Source organism: Pinus tabuliformis, chromosome 6 (assembly GCF_031772625.1).
Source record: "Pinus tabuliformis cultivar Carrire ecotype Pingquan chromosome 6, CPIR1, whole genome shotgun sequence".
Taxonomy (NCBI): Eukaryota; Viridiplantae; Streptophyta; class Pinopsida; order Pinales; family Pinaceae; genus Pinus; species Pinus tabuliformis.
This window is the reverse complement of record NC_142292.1, coordinates 1,647,402,498-1,647,421,773: the sequence shown is the minus strand read 5'-3', so window position 1 is coordinate 1,647,421,773 and position 19,276 is coordinate 1,647,402,498.

Genomic DNA, 19,276 nt, shown 5'->3' with positions numbered 1-19,276 from the left:
TTCATAGGGGCTTCCGATTCCATGATAGGTCTAACATTTTTTGGATCCAATATTATGCCTTCCTTAGAAACAACATGTCCCAATTCATGTACCTATGTATGAAAGGATACTGCATTTAACAACTTGGGATACAACTAATTCTCTCTTAGAAATCTCAATATTGCTGCTAACTGTTCGACACAGTCTTTCTCATTCTTAGAATATATCAATATATCATCAATGAATACAATCACAAACTCTTCCAGATAAGGATACAACACCTTATTCCTCTAACAAAAGAAAATATATGGATAATTAGTTAAACCAAAATGAAATACACAAAACTCACAATTGCCATACCTGGTCTGAAAAGAAGTGTTGTAGATGTCCTCTTCTTTAATGCATACCTAATGGTATCTTGATCTCAAATCAATCTTCAGGAAAATCGTTGCTCCCTTCAACTAGTCAAACAAGTCATCAATCCTTAGCAACAAATACCTTTTCTTGATGGTTACCTTGTTCAGATGCTTGTAATATATACATGATCTAAGAGTGCCATCATTATTCTTCACAAACAACACTGGTGCACCCCATGACGATACAGATGGCCTACTGTATCCCTTTTCAAGCATTTCCTTCAACTACAACTTCAATTCCACTAGTTTTGGAGTGATCATCATGTAAGGTGCCTTTGATGTTGGTGCTACTCCTAGTACCAAATCAACAGAAAATTCCACTTCCTTGTGAGGTGGAAAATCTGAAATCTCTGCAGGAAATACATCCTGAAATTGTTGCAAAACAAAATACTTCTTGAACACTTTTGCTTCCTCAACATCCTTATATTTATTTCTATAAATATGAACTACAAATAATACACACTTTTTATTGTGACTACGCTTTGCCCCCATAGTTGTAACCGTCCGAACTTATCTTGCCTTGTTCTTACCCTATAAGATTCTCTATTGTCTATTTTCATCCAAGCACTCAATATCCTTCTCATAACAATCCACCTTAGTCTTGTGAAGATACAACAAATACATAGCTAGAAGTAGATGTGTTGATGTAGGCATACCATTCAACTCAAATATACAAGCTCTTACCTAGTTATGCATTATTTTCTTAGTACCTGTAGCCAACTACACTAACCAAGACTTTGCATGCACTTTTTTTTTAAACCACACTTATCCACTAGGTTAAGGTTAACATAAATATAATTTGGTCCACGGTCAATCAAAATAGAAACAACTTGATCACAAAGATTACCATCCATCTCGATAATAGATGTTTGGTGATCCACCTACCTATTATCAAATGTTGCATAGATCCAAGAAATGCTTTGTCCCACATCCCCAACTGTGTGCACCCCCTCAACACTGTATATATAAGGTCTACCACCCTTATATGTTGGAAAATCCTTCTTGAGATGCTCCTTGCCACATATCCAACATTTCAATTGTCTCCTACCATCACCTCTATTATGTCGCTCTCCAAGATGAGACCCATGTCAATTCTTAACTACATTAAAATTATTGTTAGGAACAACATTCTCTTTCTCACTTTCATCTTAAGGTCTTGTTCACTTTGGTGGCCATTTACCTTTAGTCTTGTCATTCCCTTTCCAACCCTACTTATATTTTGTCTTACATTTTGATTTCTCACAATAGCGCTTCAACTTCCCAATGACTTCTTCCAATGATTGAGGCTCATCATGCCCAATCTAATCCTTAAATGGTAATGGTAATCCACTAATATATCTCTAAAATTTGGCTTTCTCATCCTTAATATATGGTACATACCTCAATAACTCCAAGAACTTAGTGGTATACTCCTGATGTGTCATCGATCCCATCTTCAGCTCATATAACTCCTTGGATTTAATATCATATTACCTCTTTGACAAGTATGTATTCCTGAATAATCTCTTGAATTCATGCTAACTCAACTCCTCGGTCCTAATGTCTCTTACCCGCTTAACATCATCCCACCAAATGTATGCTTTCCCTTTGAGACTAAAAATAGCTATCCTAGACTTCATGTTCTTTGTGTAATCATGCATCTCAAATAATTTCTTCATCCCAAGCAACCATGCCTCTGCATCTTCTGGTTTCTTCAACACTCCATCAAATGTAAGTGGCTTGTCTTTCTTGAACTCATCTAGTAATATCCCCTATCATTTCTCTTGTAAGGATGATAGCGATGATGACCATGATACCTATATGAACTATAACTAGAATAGAACCCATGTATACTTACTCTCCTATTAGGTGTATCCAATAATCTTCATGTCTGACTATTTCATATGTATCTAACCTATGGCCACCATGAGACCTACTACAATATGCCCCATTAGTCCTGTCCTCCTATCCATAATAGGTTCATGGTTGTTCCTATCTCTGCAAGTCTGGGAAACTCTAAAGGATCACTACATTGACCTCTATTTTTTTCCCCTATGCCCTAGAAAGTCTCTCTTGTCATTGAATGATACTGTCATTATCTGTGTTGCAACTTCTTATCTTTGCCTTCAAACTTCTCAAAATTTCTATTATAACCATAGAATACTCATCTCTTGGATGCTCATCTGATCTATAAGGGGAATCTCGTGAGCTGTAATCCACCATTCTTCTAGTCATCTTTGATCTTATTCTTCCTTCAAGTATATGATGTCAATTAAACCAAAATATAAACATAATCAACATACCTGAATGATGTTTAGGGGAGGCTATCTCATCTACAAGATCAATCATATTAGAATGATACATGTATATACATAATCATAACAATATACCAACATCATACATGACAATACCAACTAAATGCCATGACCTCATACATGACAGCCATACCCATGACGATGCATGCATAACAACCCCATAGAAAACTGACATGCATGCATGACAACACATTCTTCCCATCCCATCCAAGCATTGAACCATTCTTTGATACCACTCTGTGGTATCATATATCACCGAAAGAGAATGGAAACCCAGTCTGATACAACTTTCTGGTATCAAATATCACCCAAACAGAACAAAGATCCACTCTGATACCACTCTGTAACCACCCTTCCCATATTTATCCACTTCCACCAGCCTCTCAGGGTAAACATGAGCTCAGGGATACTATGACATGAATCAACCTCATAGTTACAGTTAAGGAAGTGGAATTGACAAACTAAAACTTTACTAACCTTCCTTAGAAGATATAGGACTCCCAAGATCCAAACAACCACTCCAGGTGCCATAACCCTGAGTTAACTTGCCCTTTTAGTGATCTAGAGCCCCAGTCACTCTAATGACAAGGTAATATAGTGACTCTAACCCTCCAATCATTCTAATGACCCTACCTCCCAGTGACTACAGTCTATATTTCCTAGTTCTGAGCCTACGACCCCGAATTCGAGCCAACTTTTTAGTTCCTGTCTTCCAACCACTATCCATAACTTAATGAGACCTTTATAAATAATAAACGACACCTGGGAAAATCCATTAAAAAAATACTTGGATGAGAACTTGACCTAACCAGGCCTACCCATGATAGACATTTTTTCAAACATATCATGAACATATAATCTATAGGTTATAATTTCACATCTGAACATAAGGGTCTCATACTTATATGAGGATCATCAAGAAGGTCTAATGCCCTCTCATAATAGATGCAATAAAATATATTAGGTCATGGATTCAATAACCATTCGTTTCACAATAAAAACATGTTAATATCCATAACTAGAATATATCAATAATAAGAATGATATAGCAACCGTTAAATCCACATCATGGCAAGTACATTTACACATAAAATACAAGAGGAAATAGTTATTATTAACATATGCAAATCAAACAAAGTGAGGGACTTCCAAGTACCACCCAACCATAAATTGGGATGAACCAAAACTTTCTTTCACCCAATCACCCTCATGCCATATTCCAAGCATGGATGTGGGACTCACAACAAAACAATTAGGGCCCACTCAGGCTTTACCATCATCCCACCAAAACCAGTCAAGGGAATCCTAGGCCAAAACCATCATCTATACAATCAGGCTTTACCACAATCTTGCCATTTCCAGCCAAGGGCTTCCTAGGCCCAAATGACAAACACACACTACCAAGATTTACTGCAATCCCGCCATTACCTATCAAGGGATTAATATGCCCTAAACAAGCTTGGATTCCTTTGGATTTATTCACCACTACCTTGAGGAATTTACCCATCTCCACCCTCAGAATTTACCGCAATCCCTCCATTACCAGTCAAGGGATTCCTAGAACCTAGGGAATTTTACTAAGACAACCTCACCCAATTCCAAAACCATATGGAAATCCAAAGCTAAACCACATGAAGTAACCCCATCATACCATGGTTATCCATAAATGCAAAGGAAAAGTTGAAGCCACTATCACACCTCAAAAAATTCATGCCAATGAAAGGAAGAGAACCAAATACACACATGCATGTACCATGCATGCCCAAACTAGCAAGGAAATCACAAATGAAACTCGATACTTTCAAGTAATCCTGCTTGATCCTTTCCTTCCTTTACATTCCCTTCTCCAATGATAGAGTGTTCCAATTATTCTGTAAGTGTGCAACAGTGAGAGAGAGAATAGGGAGATAGCTCCAAAATTTAACTAAAAAAAGTTAAACCAACAAAAGCTTTGAAATTATCCTCAGAAGCCCTTTTATTATTGAGGCCTCTATTTTATTCAATTTCCTCTATTTTCCTTCAATTTCCTCCTAACCTGCAACTTATGACCTTTCGGCTTCCTTTTCTCTCATTTTCCATTACTTTCATAAATAAAATGCCAATTAATGTCTCTTTTCCTTTTCAAATACTTTTCCATTACCATTTGCATTGCCTTTTCCAATCTCCTTAGCTATAATAAACCAAATGAACACCCACTACGATGTTTTGCCAACATTTAGTTTGGAATACACGTCGTGTGACCTTGGTCTTATTTTTCCTTTGTTAACTTTATTACATGAACTTGGAACTGAGGGATGTTATAATTTCATAAGCCAATATTGAAGCTTCCATTCTCCCTTACCATGGTTCAAATCACTAGCCCATATAAATCTTTGTGGACTAGATTGGTAGTCCTAGAAAAAACTCTTCAAATTCAAGGATTCTTGGTTACAACATCTCGATTTTCTCTCTAAAGTAGAAAAATGGTAGAGAGAATGAGATTATTTTACTATGACCCTTATGTATCACTTTTAGTAGGTGGTAAAATGTCTCAAAATGAAAATCAAGAATTGGAATAATGAAGATTTTAGTAACATCCACAAAGTAAAACGAAAGATAGAATAAGAGATGACCACCATCCAGCAAAGTACATTACCAAAATTGTAACAAGGTAACATAATGATATCCATTTGAAAGAAACCACCATGCAGGAAGTGGAAGCAGCTATTAGAGACATGCATAAAGGCAAGTCCCTAGATCCTAATGACTTTACCACCGATTTTTGCTACGATTGCTAAAAAATTCTATGTATGATGTCTTATAAGTAGTAGAAGACTCTCCACACTTCTCTCTCTTAACAACCCTTGATGCTACCATTATATCACTTATTCCTAAAAAATCTTGTAATGGTTCTCCTTTAAATTTCATGCCTATTTCCCTATGTAATTTTATTTATAAAATCATTTCCAAATTTATGGCGAACCGACTAAAACCAATTCTCTCCTCACTTATCTCTCATGAGAAAACTAGTTATGTAGAAGGAAGAAAAATTATGGACATCATAATATTATCTGATGAACACATTCAATCACTTAATTCTAATAAGCTCCGAAGTATGCTCATCAAAATTTATATGTTAAAATATCTTGAAAAATTGAGATGCAATTTATTCACCAATACCTTGAGGAATTTACCCATCTCTACCCTCAGGATTTACCACAATCCCTCGATTACCAGTAAAAGGGATTCCTAGGTTGTTGGGAATTTTCCTGAGAACACCTCACCGAGTTCCAAAACCATATGGAAATCCAAAGCTAAACCCAAAGAAATAACCCCATCATGCCATGGTTATCCAGAAATGGCAAGGAAAAGTTGAACCCACTATCACACCTAGGAAAATACATGCCAATGAAAGAAAGAGAACCAAATACACACATGCATGTACCATGCATGCCAAAAATAGTAAGGAAATCACACATGCAACTTGATGTCTATAAGTAATTGTGTTGTAGCCACTTGATCCAACTCTTCCTTGCTTGATCCTTACCTTCTTTTGATTTCTTTTCCTTCCTTTGATTTCTTTTGCTTCCTTTTCCTTCCTTTATCCAATGCTAGAGTGTTCCAAGAATTCTCTAAGTGTGCAAGAGTGTGTGTGGGAGAGAGAGACAATAGGGAGATAGCTCCAAAATGGAACTAAAAAAGCTAAATGAGAAAAATATGTGAATTGGTCCTCGGAAACATTTTGATTATTCAGGACTCTATTTTCCTTAAATTTCCTCCTCACATGCAACATGTCACCTTTCACCTTCCTTTTCTCCCATTTTCCATTACTTTCATAAACAAAATTCCAATTAATTTATCCTTCCATTTTCAAATCCTTTTTCATTGCCATTGCCAATTTCCACATCTATAATAAACCAAATGAACATCCACTAGGATTCTTGCTCAACATTCAGCTTGGAATACATGTCATGTGACTTTGGTATTATTTTGCCTCTGTTAACTTTATTACATGAACTTGTACCATGGGGATGTTACAATTTTAGACACCAATTTTGAAGATTCCATTCTCCATTACCATGCTTCAAATCACTGGCCCATATAAGACTCTATGGACTTGATTAGTAGTCCTAGGAACAAGGCCTTAAAATTCAAGGCTTTTTGGTTACAACATCTCGATTTTCTCTCTAAAGTAGAAAAATGGTAGAAAGAATCAGATTATTTTACTAGGACCCTTATGTATCACTTTTAGTAGCTTGTAAAATATCTCAAAATGAAAATGAAGAATTGTTATAATATAGTATATTACAAAGCAATGTAACACATAAAATATATTGTAGAAAGATGTACACAAAAAACGCATAAGAGGAGAGACATATATTTACGTTGTTCACCTAATTTGGGCTATGTCCACAGAGAAACAACCAGTCCCTCCTTTTATGTTATCTAGCAAAATGAAGAGATACAACCTATAGTAGATCTGTTGTTATTCCCTCTTTTCTCTCATGCAATCTCCTCTCTCTTTCTCCCTCAGAATACACATCTACATAACCGCAATACAATTCCCTCATATATAGCGAGGGGTTTCCTTATAGCAGAAAAACGCTAAATTAAACATAACTTCTACCGTCATATTTCTACCTAATGAATGACCCATATTGACTACGGCCCCCCTTGCAATGCAAATAGTGGCGTTGCTGCCACATTATGAAATGGGGTCCAATGTGGCGATACCTCTAAATAATGAAGATAATCGAGCTCCACACCCAACCAGAATTGGAATAATGAATATTTTAGTAACATACACAAAGTAGAACTAAAGATATAATAAGAGATGGCCACCATCGAACAAACAATAATATAAAATGGAAGATATGAAGAATTGGAACATCAAGAAGAAATCACTCACCTCTAGCTGGGGGAAATATTGAAGCAAGAGGAAATCCTCTTGAGACACAAAACCCAAGTACAAAGGCTTATTGAGGGAAACCAAAACACTAAATTCTTCCATGAATTCATGAAAAACAATAGGAAAAATAATACAATATCAAGCATCAAAATACCTAATCACCAAAACGTGGAAAGTCATGATGCAATAGCCCAAAAACTCATGAATCATTTCCAAGCCACACTCACGAAAATGGTTTTGAACAGAAGGCTTGCTATTAGGAAAATAACAATGTAAATTCCGAAAATTGTAAGAAGGGAACATAATGATATAATTTTGAAAGAAAGCACCATGCAAGAAGTGGAAGAAACTATAAGAGAAATTCATAAAGGAAAGTTCTTAGATTGTGACGAGTTTACCATTTATTTTTGCTAGGATTGCTAAACAATTGTATGTATGATGTTTTGTAAGTAGGAGAAGACTCTCCAGAATTATCTCTCTTAACAACCCTTGATGCTACCATTAGATCACTTATACCTAAAAGATATTGTAATGGTTCTCCTTTAAATTTAAGTGCTATTTCCATATGCAATGTTATTTATAAAATCATCTCCAAATTTATCGCAAACTGAGTAAAACCAATTCTCTCCTCACTTATTTCTCATGAGAAAACTAGTTATGTAGAAGGAAGAAAAATTATGGACATCATAATGCTATCCCATTAACACATTCACTCACTTAATTCTAATAATTCTCTGGGTATTCTCATCAAACTTTCTATGTGAAAATATTTTGGCAAATTGAGTAGCAATTTAATTTTCACATGATCACTACTTTTGTGTTTACAGAAAGATGGATTTTCTAGGTTCTTGCCCTCATCTACAAAGAAATATTCTATGTCCTAGTTAATTGGTCTCCCTTTCATTATTTTGTCCCCTCAAGGTGTATTAGGAATGGAGACCACATTTACTCTTACATATTTCTCCTCATGGTTGAAGGCATGGGTAGATCTATCAACTCAACCCTACAACTTGGTTGTATAAAAGGTCTTCCTCTCAGTTCCCATTATCTCTCTTCTTTGCACCAACATTTTGTGGATGATAGTCTTCTCTTTGGCATCCCCACTATCAAAGAAGCCACCAAAATTAAAAAAATCCTTCAAGACTTCTATGATGATTCAAGCATCTCCATTAACATGGAAAATTATCAAATGCTCTTTTTGAATACCCCACTAGCTGTCCAAGTTCACATATCTTGTTTTCTTGGTTTTGAAAGGAGTTCTCTTCCATATAAATACCTGGGAGCCCCTTTAACTTGAAAGCCTCTTAGAAAAAAGGTATGTGAAAATCTTCCTCTTAAATTTGAAGCCAAACTTTTTTGTTGGACTTTTAGATTGTTCAAGCTAGTTGGTCAATTGAAATTTCTCAAAACTTTCCTTTAATTCCTCACCATATATATTCTCTTAGCAATTGTAGTCCCAAAATCCTTCCTAAACAAGATAAAAAATATTCAACGCAACTTCCTCCAGGGGGGGGTGCTAAAAGAGACTTGAAATATGATCTAGTTGCATGGGAAAAAATATGTCATCCGAAAAATGGAGGCCTTGGTATCCATGATCTAGATATATTCAAGAGAGCCATAATTTATAAAACCTGGTTAAAATGGATAAAACAAATTGAGGCTTTATGGAGAAGAATATGGAAATGTAAGTATGCCCCCAATACCCATGAATATTAGCTCATCAAAAAGACATGAAAAAACAAGGATTCTCATATCTAAAGTGTTTCTTGGAGAACAAACATACTTTCTAGGAGAATAGTTATTGGAAAATGAAAATGGGAATAAAGTATTGTTTTCGGATGACAAATGGCATTAGTGGAAAAAAATAACTTAGAATGAACAACACCACCCAGTTAGGGACTCCCTCAACTGAAGGGAACAAACATTAGTTGCACATTACTAGGAATCACCCCCTTTCAATTCAGAATGGTAGAATTATAATTAATGCAAGGAATGAATTGAGACTTGTAGGGAATTATAATTATTTATTGGGGTTATTTTCCTTTTAGAAATTTTAACCTATTTGAATCTTGCAGTATTCCACAAGAAACAAAGTGAGGATGATTAAGGAAAATGGCATAAAATATGGAATCTAAAATACTAACACAAAATCACTCTTTTTTGTGGCTTTTATTATGGAAAAAATCTTTGAAATGGGACAATCTTCAAAGTTGTGGTTTTCAGGGTCCCTAAAAATATTTTCCCTTTTTCTCGAATTCAGAAAATGTGAATAATCTTCTCAAAGACAATAGCTTCTTTGATTCCATCTGGGACCACCTTGTTATGCTCTTTTGAAAGATTGAAATAATACAAATTAATGTTCTCTCCACTCTACAATTCTACTGTGACTCCCCTTTTACTACTCCCAATTTCAACCAAGCATGGAAACTCATCCCAAGGTTTATATTATGGGAGATTTGGAAGGAGTGTAATAGATGAAAATTTAAGAGTATCGGGGCCTCCACATACTTGATTTGGAAACCTAACCTAAATAAAACAAGGGAAACAATTTCTTCTCTTCCTTGGTCATCCAATGATTCAGAATTGAATCAACATGAAAAATTCATTCTAACTAAAATGGGTCTATCCCACCATTCCTTATGAAAGACTCAACCTATCTGTAATTTCTTCTCTTCCAAACCTTCCTTTCAATCCCCCCTTCCGGAGGACTTCATCAATCTTAACTTTTATGAGGCATCGAAAGGAAATCCATGTTAGGTTACTTATGGTCAAGTCATTCATAACTCTAATGGGAAGATTATACATGTTTATGTTGGTGCCATACACCTCGAAACTAATAATGTTGCTAAAATCTAAGCACTAGAAGAGGGTCTCTCAATTTCTATCTACAAACGATTTCACAAGCTCATTATTGAAGGAGATTCCAAGACCATTATCAACATCTTTTAAAAAATACAATGTGAATTAGATTGTTCTAAAGTCTCTAAGATTTGAATTTTGGAATTTTGAATAGGGAATACTACAAAACTCTTGCAAAAATTCACAGCTCCGTTCCTCTCTCATGTCCACAAGGGAGGCAATAAATTAGCTGACAAGCTAGAAAGTTTTGGTCTCAGCATAACAACTCATTCCCTTGACCTAGATTGGAGTGAGGACATTCCATAATCCATTCAAACTCACTTTCAAGGCCTAGCTACGAATGACCTTATCCAACAAGGAGAGCTCCTAGGAGTGAGCGTCCCCCCCTTTCCTCCCCCCTTCTTTTATGTGAGACCAACTCACACAAAACTAGGTTGCAAATCCAACTATACTTGGCACATTACAGGTACCCCTGTCACTCCATCAATGATGGCACGAATCTAGCACAAGGTTGAACATAATTTTAATATTTCATGCCATATAGGGAGGTACATGATGACTCAACAAGATAATTCTATCAGATTGGAAATTATGGAGGAAAAAATTGAGAGTATATACCTCAAGTTGACAATTCTAGCTATGAGAGAAAGCAACATATCCTTTCTTTGGTGTTGTTTCTGACAATGAACCTCTAAATTTTTTACCTGAATCAATTTTGTACCTTACGTGAATTGTCATTCCAAGTTATTAAGTGTCGTCACATTGTTTTATTTTCTATTTTTATGTTTTGTCTAATTGTTGCATCCTCCCAAGTCAAGCTTTTCTAAGTGTCATTACCTTACCTCTAGAATCACTTTTATTATTTTGTCTAAGGTTAGGTGAAGTCATAACTATTATGGAATTAGAAAATAACCTTATTTTCCATGAACACACAAAAAAGAAAAGAAAATCACTTTTAAATAAAAATCACACTCCACGATGATGAATAGTTTCTCTCTTGTTGAGTGCACTCCTTCGGGCTGAACATCTATGCCCACTTTGGAGTGCACTCCTTCATGCTCATCCACTATTCCATCACTTGAGTGGACTCCTTCAACATGAAGACATCTTACCTTTCAATGCTCATGCATGTGCTTTATTATTGCATTTGGGTGAACTCCTAGAAAGTAGAAACCCACTTCACTTCTCTTAATTAACTCATTCACTCATCGATAATTGGGGATCATGGATGAGATGGATTTCCATGTAATAATTTTTAAATAGACTTGGTTAATCATTCTTTCTCATAATAATTCTAACCTGGGCTGGGCGCACATCTTTGCTTCAAGGATAACTTTGTCAATCTTCATTCCAAGTAAGGTTTGATTGTCAAATCTATTGATTGTTTTTGATGTTTTTGTTGTCAATATTTCTTTCCTTGTTGGAACCTCAATTATTTTCATTTTCTTTACTAAAATTTTAGTTCATTCTTTCCTATATAAGTGTTAATTTGTTGTTGCAGACCGTGACTTTTCATATTCCTTAACTCTTCATATTCTAATCATGATTGTGACATTATCCATAAAAATTGTAGATATTTCTTCTCAACATTTCTATTGTTCTATCTTATTGTTCGACTTGTTCACTGAGCCATTCCAACACAAAATTATCTTTTGGAAGTTGAAGCCCAATTAACTCTAGAAAACTAGGATAAGAAAAGACAAGTTTTCCTCAAGAGCACACTCCTTCATCATGAAGAACTATGCCCTCCTTAAGCACATGAGCACAACACGAACACATGAATGTTTTCCCTTCTGATTTGAAATTAAAAATTGAAGGTTTGTTGAAAGCATTTATAAGATATTTTTATGCCTTGTGCGCAATGGATCGAAATTGAAAAAGCACATAAACTTAGTAATTTTAGTTAATTTTTATAGATTTAATGAGATAAAAATAGACAACATGCAACATCACAAATCAATAATTTGATCATGGAGTTCACCCCTCTGAGGCTACATCTCTGGGTCCAGCTTCCAATGTTGGCCCTTTATATTATATGCTTAAAATGTCAATTAAATCAACCTAAAATTGTCAAATCACAAAAACAATGTTTCCATTGTGTCCATAACACCCAAAAACCCCTGTGCAGGCACTTCTTGGGATCATAAAGGTTTAAAAATGGCCAAGATAGGAATCCGTGTTCATTTCTATGTTATCTATCCTCCAAAATAACCAAACTAAAAAAACATGCAGTGAATCTGATTTTGGTGGAACAACCAAGTGACAAATTGGCTCGGGAGTGGCATAAATCCTATCAAAATTGTTGTAACTTGTCAGGTCATTAAATTGACTCATGTGCCCTTAAGTTCTGCCCCTTTTGACAACCACATGACATGTCATGTGGCCAAGGTCATGGGCCAGAGGCCACGTGCTCTCCATATTTGTGCACATGATCATTTTGGCTATCAATATGCTCGTGGTGGGGCACCGACAGTGCACCACGTGCCCCACCCCTCCATTTCATCTACCACAGTCATACATTAATAGTTGAAACTGAGGGTTGGGCTAACCAGCCATCCCCTCTGCCTCCACCTCTACGTTGTGGTCACAGGTACTTCCATATGGCTTAGGGCTAAGGCCACTTTCCCACCTCACCCTACTCCCCTTTTTCCATAGTTATATCAAATACCGTATGACCCAAGGCTAGGGTTGGTTGGGTGATCCTGTCAGCTTGAACCCCCCTAAAATGTAGTGACCATTACATGAAATCAATAACCATTGGGAATATATGTAATAAGAAATAAAATGGTGCAATGGTGGAATGGTTAGTTAATATGTTGGAGGTCGTGGGTTTGATCCCTGTCAGGGCTGGTTAAGTGCTAAAAAAAAATTATAGTCTCCCTGAGGGCCACATGGTTGCCTCCCATTGGGCCATGTGGCACCTCCCAATTGGCTGATCCAAAACACAATAATTAGTACAAATTCACCATCCCGACCTATACGACCTATGACGTGTCAGCATGAGATTGGATAGTCTGAAATATGTATATCCCAATCAACATGCTAATGTAAGTGCCACATCACCATACGACCTTCCCAAACAGCTTCCCAGTCAACCCCGCAAGTTCATTTTTTAGTTGTTTGCCAAAACATCAGAATGTGATAACTTACACATGTGGTGTAAGATTTAGGAAACTCAAGTGTCGTTGGAATTAGAACAACAAGATCCATGATTTGTAACTAGTTTCATGATATCTTGATCCCTTTTATTTTCTAGCATATTTTTTTATCCCCTAGATCATTCCTCCCCACTCGAAGATTTTGGACAACCAAAAGTCTATTTTTACTCAGCGAGTAATTGAGGGTACAACTCCCGCACTTTAACGATCTCAATCCACCTTACTTTACTTGGATTGATACCCTTGAGCCCCACTCGAAGATAATCCACATTGCCTTTGCATGAAGTCCTGATGCACCTGTCAAGGATTGAGTTTTCCTGCAACTCATCTAAATATTGAAGAGAAAAAATTTCAATGGATGGAATCTAAGAATTATCTTCATGATCATCAATCATTGGAGGCTCATACAATCTCAATTTTTACACATTCACAATAGAATAAATTTTCATTTAAGGTGGAAAATCTAATTAGAAAGTAGTGTTACCTATCTTCTCCAAGATTTTGAAAGGACCATATTTGATTGGCTTGAGGTTTCTACCTTCACCTTGAAGTCTTTCCTTGTTGATATACAACCAAAATTGATCTCCGAGTTGGAAATCATGACCAGCCTAATGCTTGTCATCTCTTGTTTTGTACTTTTCTTTTATTTTCTCAAGTTTCTCTTGTACTCTTTGATGCACTCACAAAAACAAAACAAGCAATTTGCGCCAGATTTAACACCAGATTTTAGTGCATTTTTTTCTCAATTGGGATGAGAAGCCTGGCGCTAAATCTGGCTCTATTGTACAATTTTTAGAGCATCCTTTTTTGCACCAAATTTTGCATCCTTTTTTATGCCAAATTTTGCATCATATTTTGCACCAAGATTTGCATTTGGTTTTACAATAGGTTTTGCTTCTAGTTTAGTGCCATTTTTGCATCATTTTTTTCTTCCTCTTTTGTGGAATTCTTTGCTTCTAATTTCGTGTTGTAATTTTCATCGAGTTTTACACCATCTTTGGCATCTGATTTGGTGCCTTTTTTTACATCTAGTTTGTGCGAGTGTTTACATCTAGTCTTATGCCATTTTTTGCTTCTAATTTTGTACTTGTTTTTACATCTATTTTTGTGCCAGTTTTTCTGGCTTTTTTATGCCCATTTTTCCATCCAATTTTGTACCATATGTTGAATCTGATTTAGTGCCAGATTTTTCATGCATTTTTGCACCATTTTTTGCATCCACTTTTTCATTTTATTTGTCTCCCTTTTTTGCTTCCTATTTTGCACCATATTTTGCATCTAATTTTGCATCATTTGTTGCATCCAATTTAGCATCATTTTTAACACCATTTCTTGCATCCAATTTTGCATCCTCTTGAGCATCTAAATTTTCATCCTATGTTGAACCATGTGTTGCGTCCACCTTTGCAACCCATTTGTTGTCTATTGTTACATTCGATTTTGAGCCATTTATTTCATCTACTTTTGCATTTGTTTTTGCACCAAGTTTTGAATAATTTATTGCACCTCATTCTACATCCAATGTTGCATCTCAATTTGCATCCAAATTTGAGCCATTTTTATGCCCATTTTTGGACCATTTTTCTTCTTTTGTGTCCAATTTTGCACCATTTTTTATGTCCAAATTTTCATCCTTTTTTGTATCTAATTTTGCATCCTTTTTGGCATCCAAATTTGCATTCTTTTTTCAGCCACATTTTGTGTCCACATTTGCATCTCATTTTGCACCTAGATTTTAGTTTGAATTTTCATCTACTTATGCATCTTTTTTGGCATCCTTGGTTTCACCATTTTTTAGTCCCATTTTTCATCTTGTTTTGTTTCTTTTCTTACATCCTTTTTGCACCCAATTTTGCATCCTAATTTTGGTGTCCATTTTTTCATCCTTGTTTGTGCCCAATTGGTATCCTTTTGTATGCCCTATTTTGTTCCCTTCTTTGTGTCTAGTGTTGCACCCTTTTTTAATTTTACTTTAAAACCATTTTTGTTTCAATGTTTGCATCTTGTTTTGATCGCTAGTTTAACATCCAATTCTACTCCCAATTTTGCATCCATGGGTTACATCCACTTTTGGCTTCTTGTTTAGAGTTTTACTTTCATTTCCATTTATGACCCCCTCTATGGGTTCATTTTACTAATTTCATTTACATAGTGAAATATAATACAATTTCTAAATATCATTTTGTTGTAGGATTTAATGCACGGTTAGATGAACATAAAACCCTCTCAGTTTATTCCGGAAACCTAGGAAAACCCGATTAAGAGAAAGGTTGTTCTAAGGCTCAGGATTCTTAGTAGATCAAGATGTAGAGTATAGATTAAGAAAAAGAGAAGGAATTCCTGTGAGACCTCGCATGCAGGTCTTCTTGGAGTTTTTATTATAGCTAGGAAGCGCTCCTAGCTAGCTCCAAAGCTTGGTCCTACACATAAGAGAGAGAATAAAGCAACCTTCAGAGCATAATATCTTGATAATCGAAACTATCAAAAACATGTAAATATTGTTGAACAAATAAATATAAACCAAAATCCCATACATTCATTAGTTAAATTGAATAAGTACAGAATGAATAGAAACATATGGAAGGAAGAAAAACTTATCTATAATAATAAAGGAGTTTGAGGAAAGTTACAACCATTAGATGTAGTTGCAGCAGCACCTCCCCCAACTCCTAGCTCCAAAACTCTCCCTCTCAAGATAAATCTCAGCAGTGTGACAATACAAGAATTCCCATCATTTTCTCAATGGCCAAGCCTCCAATATATAGGAAAGTGAAGGCTATGAAGATTTCCCAAATTCCTCATTAGTTCAATTTGGGCAAAATATTTTGGGTGAATAATGTTTCCTCATATAAAAATGGCCTTTTCCACTTTTTAGATGCTTTTGTGCTTAGGAAAAAGCTTCCCCATGCTTTATGGCTCTTTCCTGCTTTTGTATGCTTTTATTTTTTAGAAAAAAGCTAAAGATGAGGATAAAGGGAACACATTCCACCATATGAGTTTCCAAAAGTGAACAAGAGTGTCAAATTCAAATTCTAGTTTGCTTATGTTTTAGTTTTTTCTTAATATGTATTTAGTTTTAGTATTTTTTTATTTTCTAAAAAATATATATTTAGTTTTTGGTATTTTTTTTAAAAGAAAAATTATATTTTGTTTTTATAAAAATGGATTTTAAACATTCCATTCATGCTAAAGTTGTGATTTTATGATAGGATTTTAAATTATATATAAAAAAGTAACTTAATGCCATGTGTTGTGTCACTGAGATGGGTATTATACATCTCTTCCTTGCTAAGTTGTAGAATGTGCTTGGGTTTTCTTAATGCAATAAAACTAATTATGCTCTTCATTATATCTTGAGATGTTCAAATTGAACCTAATAAAACAATAAAGTTAAAATAAGTTTTCCTTTGTCCTTTGGAGATCTTTGTCCCCATTAATCTTGGTCTTAATAGATTAATTGTCTTATTGTGGCCTTGAGTGGTCACTTCCATTAGTTGCATGCTTTTTAGTTTTCTATTAGTGAGATTTCTTAGGCTTGATAACATGTTATTTATTTTATCAAAATGTGTTATTGTCCATATTATTGTTAAATATTAATTTTAAATATGTTGGCTTTTGAGCATGGTTTAGCAAAACGTTCCCAAAAGGTTTATAGATTGTATTTTATAATGTAAAGATTCATTGCTTGATGAAATTGTTTTGGATTTTATTTTTAATGATTCATTGATTGATGAAATTGTTATGGATATTTTTTATAGTATATTAACTTGTATGTGATAAAGTCAAAAGTCACCTCTTTTTTAGATTTTCATTGGTCAATTTCCCTTAAAGCCATCAAGTTCACCATTCGGTCCCAGGTTAAGGAAATATAGTAGTCATGAAGTGGAATTGTCCAAGCACTTAAATCTTGAAACATGTTTTTTTTAGTCACATTATACTTCCTTTATGTGTAAATTCTCAATGAAAATAGTCTCATGGAACATGAAGGGCCTCAATAGTAAAGGAAAACAAAGACTCCTAAAATAAAAATGGTACACAAAGCACCCATCAATAATGTTGATATAAGAAACAAAAATATTAAGTGAGGTTCTATCTCATATAATTAACAAATAGGGGAGTAATTTCCAAGTAGTAGTGATTGATGCTTAGAGATACCTGGGTGGAATGGTTATTATTTGGAATGATCAAGAAATCAAGGTTACCAATATGTTTACCTCTTTTCGCATTATGACAATACAATTTTAGTTAATTGACATCGATGACTACTACCATGTATCCAATGTCTATGACTCCAATATCACAAGTGGAAAACCTGAATTTCTCAATTCTATTTCCAGCACAATTAATTTATACTCCCCATCTCCATGGATTATTGGGAGTGACTTCAATATTATCAAGTGTCTTGAGGAAAAGAAAGGATGAATCACAATGTTTAACAAGATATTTTGTAAGCTATACCATTAAAGCCCTAAATTAGTCTCCATTAAAGTTGTCAAGCAATGAGTCTCCAACCCACACATGTGGATTAATGAGATTTAATACATGTGTGTGTGGTGACTAACTTAATACACTGTTCTAATAACTCCACAAACTTATGTATTTCACTCTGTAAGATAAATTGACAGTAGTGTGACATAAGTAAACCAATAGTAGACATGAAACACTTAGGCAACAAACGTTCCCTAGATCCTCAATTAGGTGCTTAAATGATGAACTGAAAATGCAAGGGGAAAAGAGGACTTCATGATTTAACCATCACAAACATGTGATCAAGTGTGACTAGGAGTGTATATATTCATATGTTTTCCAAAGAGGGAGTGAATACATGAGTTACCATTCATTGGGCCTTATTTTTCTTTCTTTTTCTTTTTCTTATATATAGGACTTAGGGAATAAGGTTTTCATAAGTTTGGCACAACTCATAGATATAACATTTACATGAATTTTCACTTCAACCTTAGAGTTTTGACTTAGATAAATCATTATAGTCTATATTTAATGATTTTGGCTTTCACTTTCTGATTCTATTTCATCAAAAATGAGAAAAGGGGAAATATTTTTCCACAAATCTATGAATGCTTAATCATAAAGGCGTCATGCGATGAAAACAAATTAATGATGTTATTCTCTATGAAAATGATGGGTATTCTTGAGAAAAGCTTATACTTGTGGATGTATCCTCTCTGGTTGAGAGGGAGTGAGGGTAGACACCATATTATCCATGTGTCATGTACTATGGTTGGGACTAACAATTGTAAGCCTAGTACAGACACCAGTAGGGAGAATGGTGGATTGGATAAACATCTGGGACAAATATTCTGTGAGAATTTGTACTTTGACTAGGACTAACCACCATAAGTCAAGTACATTAATCCAAGATAAGAATGGTCATGAGGATCGACATTTCCTGGTGTCAAATATTATGATAGTGGATTAGGAAATGATTATGTCAGGACATAGTTGGTGAACATCTTGGTGGGGTAAGTGCCTAGAGAGGTAGTGGTGTCCAAATTTATGCCTCCCAACATTGTGCTCTGATCTAATGGAGAGATAAAACTTGTTAGTCAAGGCCTTTCTATTTTGACAATGTTGGCTACGATGATGTAAATCATCATTGATGCTTATCAATCCAGATCCCTTCTTATATGAATATTTCAACATGAGAGTACTTTTTTGTCTCAT